The sequence below is a fragment of the Colobus angolensis genome, unplaced genomic scaffold (genome assembly GCF_000951035.1).
Source record: "Colobus angolensis palliatus isolate OR3802 unplaced genomic scaffold, Cang.pa_1.0 Scaffold11, whole genome shotgun sequence".
NCBI classification, from domain to species: Eukaryota; Metazoa; Chordata; class Mammalia; order Primates; family Cercopithecidae; genus Colobus; species Colobus angolensis.
In genome coordinates, this window is record NW_012112030.1 from 3,933,673 (window position 1) to 3,938,809 (window position 5,137).

The 5,137-nt window shown below is 40.7% G+C and overlaps 1 pseudogene; it reads left to right on the forward strand.

The window, feature by feature from the left end:
* Positions 1 to 4,914, forward strand: part of LOC105521307 — an 8,780-nt pseudogene extending 3,866 nt beyond the window's left edge.
* Positions 4,915 to 5,137: the final 223 nt, after the last annotated feature.

Consider the following 5,137-nt stretch of genomic DNA (forward strand, 5'->3'; position numbering starts at 1 on the left):
AAAAAAAAAAAAAAATTAAGAGAAATACTATTTTTACAAAGATTTTGAAGTCACTAGACTTTTATTCTTTTAAAAATATGTTTTACTTGTAATAAAGTTTTGTTTTTCTTGTATGGAAACGTGAAGACTTGAACACTTTCATGTCTCCTTCCTCAATTTCCAAAGTTATTTTCAGATTAATAGTATCAACTGTATTTAAATCAATTTAAGATCATCACTATTAACTTCGTATGCCTGATTTTATTTTGATTCAATTTTTAAGTTAAAAGGTGTCATGGATTCTTATTATAAACACATGAAATAATATTATATAAAGTGTAGCCTACAGTTCACTTAGTAGTAGAGTGCCCTCATTGAAAATCATCCAGAAATATATTTTTACAAAGGACTTTATTCCAGCAAAGCAATATTATAATGCTAACTCAAAAATAATGTATTAACAGCAACTGAACCAGTTGAGTTAAAAAAAAAAAATCATCTTGCTCAGACTTGTGCTTAGAAAACAAAAAGTCAGAGAGATAATCGCTCTCATCTGACAACAAAAAAAATCCAGATAATGTATAAAATTATAACTTTGAGGATATCAGAGTGCTGAGGTCACAAGGCAACCACTTAAACTGAACTACAAGAGGGACATGCACCACTAAGGAGAGATGGGACTCATAGACGGCTTCATTTTTGGCAGAGCATAAGAGGAAAAGATGGCAGTCATAAGAGTAAAATAAAAACACTAAATTTTGAACAAAGTCTTAAGTTCAGTTGGGCTTTCATATGTCACTCAGAGTCCTAGCTGCAAGGGGAGTCTCCAGGTCTTTTCCACAGGCCTCAAGTGGGAGCTCATTAGAAGGCCTGGGGCAGGGCAGAGCCAGAGAAAGCCCCTTAGCCATGGCGATCTCTAGGCATGAAACCTCAGCATTTCCCAGTGCCTTTTCTCACCTGAAGCAAAACCTTTAAGATACTTGGGGAGGGCCAACAAACCCTCCTGCTCTCAGGAATCAGGCAACGTTTGAGTGCTTTTAGAGAAGCAGTATAAGCAAAAGTTTTCTTCCCTTGGGGGAGGGGTAGGATAAACCTCTCTCTTTCTCCTGGTCTATAGAGAATGTAACATGACGCAAAGAGAAAGCTAGAAGCAAAATTTCTTTGTAGCAGAGAAAAGAGGAGGAAACCACCATACCTCCCACCACAAACCTTGCACCAAGCAACACACGATAACAGTCTGCTGCTTGACGAGGGGCAGAAAACTCCCCCATTACTGACCCTAGACAAAAACATTCTGCTGTTGAAGGAAGGGGAGAAGAAAAACATGTTCAAACTGAGAGAGGAGCGGGAAACCCTCTGGGGTCAAGGATCTCACAGTGACACAAGGCAGAGATCTGCTATGCCAGCAGAGGAGAAATTCTTTCCTGCCCAAGACTCCCCATAGACACAAGAAGAGCTTGGGTGCTGAGGAGGAGGAGGAGGAATGCTGAGGAAACCACATTCCTGAGGCCAAGGCACATAAGGCCTTGCCCAAGACTAATAGGCCAAAATAAATTAGAATTTCTGTTTCTCCCAACACTATCGTTATTTTCACATAACAAGTCACAAGACAGGAGGGGCAAGAGCTTAGAGAGAGAACTCCTTCACACTGCAGTTGTCCTGGGCCTGCTGAAATCAGAACAGAACACTAAGAAAAACCCTCCCCACTCCCCAGACCCTGCACGAAGTGTAAGGTAGCGGCACTATACCAGCGGGAAAATTTGAAGTCTGTAGTGTACTAAAGGTGACCACAGGAACAATGAAACATAAACTAGCTCAACATCCCAACTTTGCAGATTTACGGAAGAGGTATTGAGTGTTTGCCACTCAATAAAATTATAAGAGACAAACACACAAAAAGCAAGAAAAGGACCCCCTGCCAAAAGAAATATTAGCTGAAAAAATTCAAGATATGTGTGTTCAAGATGTTGAAATTATTGGTGAGAAACTTAATTTTTTAATATGTCAAAGAAACAGTGGAAATATTTAAAAATGCATGGATATATGCTGAAAGTTTTCAGAGATGAAAACTATGTTTTTAAAAAGAGTCAAATGGAAATGCCAAGGATAAAACTATGATATCAGAAATAAAGAATTCCTTCCATGCACTTCTTAGAAAAACTGGACACAGGATAGGGAAAAAAAATCAAGTGAACTTGAAGATAAACAGAAATTATCCCAACTAAACTACCAAAAATAAAAAAAGAGTTAAAAAATAACGTAACAGGTCATCTAAGAGTTTAGAGACAATAAGAATTATAATTTCATATCTGAAACTGTGCAGATCAGAAGATGACAAAGTGACATTTTTGTTACACTGAAAGAAAATTCTGTCAGTTACTGCAACAGAGATAAAGAATATTACATAATGTTGATGAGATCAAAAGCAGTAAGATGACATACAATTCTAAATGTATATATACCTAATAACAGATCTGAAGATACACAGAACCTAAACTGTTACTTGTTACTGGTGGAGGGTGTCCAGATTCTTGGCATTTTGAACAAATAATTGGATGAAATGCACAAACAAAACAATGAAAAAAAAAAAAGCAGATTTATTGAAGCAAACGTACACTCCACAGAATGGGAGCAGGCCAAGCAAGCAGCTCAAGAAACTGGTTACAGAATTTTCTGGAGTTTAAATACCCTCTAGAGGTTTCCAATTGGTTACTTGGTTTACACCTTACGTAAATGAAGTAGTGGCCTGTGATCAGTCTGATTGGTTGCATGAGGTGACCAATCGGAGGCTGAAGTAAAGTTACAAGGTTACACACGAAGACTTGGCCTGTGATCAGTCTAATTGGTTTCACGAGGGAACCAATCAAAGATACTTTCATTTTTCATCTTCAATGCAGAAAAGGGGTGGGGGATGTTGCAAAGGGAGTAGTCCTTGATCCTTTTGTCACTTGGGTGTAGAGAAGTGGGATTTTCCTTTTGATTCAGTTCTAGGAAGTCAGCGTGAATCAATCTTAGGTTCCCTGTCTCCTGACCATATTCTCCTGCATCAAAACTGCCAGGACTGAAAGAAGAAATAGGCAAATCCTAAGTTATAATCAAACATGTCAACACACCTCTCTCAGTGGTTACTGGAATATTTAGAGAAAAATCAGTAAGGATATAAAAAGTCTGGAAGAGCACTATCAACCAAATTGAAATAACTGGCATATATAGAATACCCTACTCAACAATAGAAAAAAATACTCAAGTGCACATAGAACAGTCACCAGGATAGACTATACTTTGGCCCAAAAGTTTAAAATAATTTAAATTATACATTGCATGTTCTCTGATCACAAATAAATCTAAAAATTCAACAACAGAAAGATATTTGGAACATTACCAAATATGCTAAAATTTTAAAATGCACTTATAAATAACACACAGGTTAAAGAAATTTAGTCAAAATTAGCAAATATTTTGAATGAAAATAAACGTGCAACATAGCAAAATTCTGCTACTATTGGAGTACTGCTTGGAGAGAAGTTATAAAATGCTATTTAGAAAAGAGAGGTCTAAAATCAGTTATCCAAGATTCCAACTTTGGAATTTAAAACATAAGGAAAATTAATTCCAAATCCAATAGAAGAAAGGAAATAAAGTTAAGAGCAGAAATCCATGAAATAGAAAATAGAAAGTCAACAGAGAAAAATAAATCAAAAGCTGATTCTTTTAACATGCCAGCAAAATAGATTATTCCCCAAAACCGTAAGAAGACACAAATTACCATTATCAGGAATAAAAGTTGGAAAAGTAATACAGATGCTACAGATATTTAAAGGATAATAAGCGAATATTAAGTATTTTTCTGCTCATTAATTCTATAACATGTAAAGTGTAAAAATTTCTTGAAAGACACAATTCCACAGTCCACTTACGAGGGAATAGTTAACCTAATTAGTTCTATATCTATTTTAAAGTAATTCAATTGGCAGTTAAAAAGCCTTCCCACAAAGAAAACCCACAATTTCATGGCAAATTCTACCAAACATTTAAGGACAATGTAACACCTATTCCACTTAAACTCTTCCAGAAATTAGATGAGGGAGAAGAATTTCCCAACTTATTTGATGAGACCATAATTCCTCTAATATAAAAATTAGACAGGCATGTTGGGGAAAGAAAACTGCAGACGAATATCCTCCCTCAATAGAACTAATCTTTTTAAACAAAATATCAGCAAATAAAATTCGGCAAGGCTCTCAGAGTGGGTTTTGGCTGGAGGTGAGCATGCGCAGATCCTGCAGTGCCCCCGAGCGCCACCGCGCCTGCTGGGCCTGGAGGCAGGATTGAAGTCAGGAGGCGAGCATGCGCAGATTCCGCAGTGCCCCCGAGCGCCACCGCGCCTGCCGGGCCTAGAGGCAGGATTTGAAGCCAGGAGGCGGCTGAGCAGGACCTGAGGGCATTAGCCTCCTCCAACAAGTGGTGGCCTCAGGCAGCAGTCACCTCCATCTCCAGGACACCCCTGGACGTGGTGAAGGTCCGCCTGCGCTCTCAATGCCCTGCTGTGACTGACACCTCGCTCCAGACCCTGGACGTCTCCTAAGCCAAATCGCCCTCCTCCCTCCGAGCCACACAGGGCGGGGCCTCCTGTGCTGCAGTGGTGTCCTGGAGCCCCCGCACCTGTCTCCAAATGGTATCCGCTGTGCCATCAGGACCCGCTTCACTGGCATCATGGGTGCCTTTGTGAAGATTGTGAGGCACCAGGACACCTGGGGACAGCCTCCTGGCTACGCTGGTGATGACCTTGCCAGCCACCACCATCTACTTCACTGGCTTACGACAAAACTCCAGGCCGTCCTGTGTGACAGAGCCCTGATCTCTGATCTCCGCGCACCCTTGGTGGCCGGAGCTTGTGGGAACACAGCTGCAGGCTCAGCACGTAGCCTGCCATGAGCTCGGCACCCGTGTCTGCCTGTGGTGGCTCAGGGCGGCTGGCGCTCCCTGTGGCAGGGTTGGGCCCCACTGCCCTTCAAGATGTGCCCTTCTCAACCCTGCACTGGTCCAACTCTGAGCTGGAGAAGAGCTGGTTGAATGCCAAAGGACTAGAGGTAAGCAGGCCTCAACTTTGTGGCTGGTGGCGTCTCAGGGATGGTGACTGTGGTCCTGACACTACCCT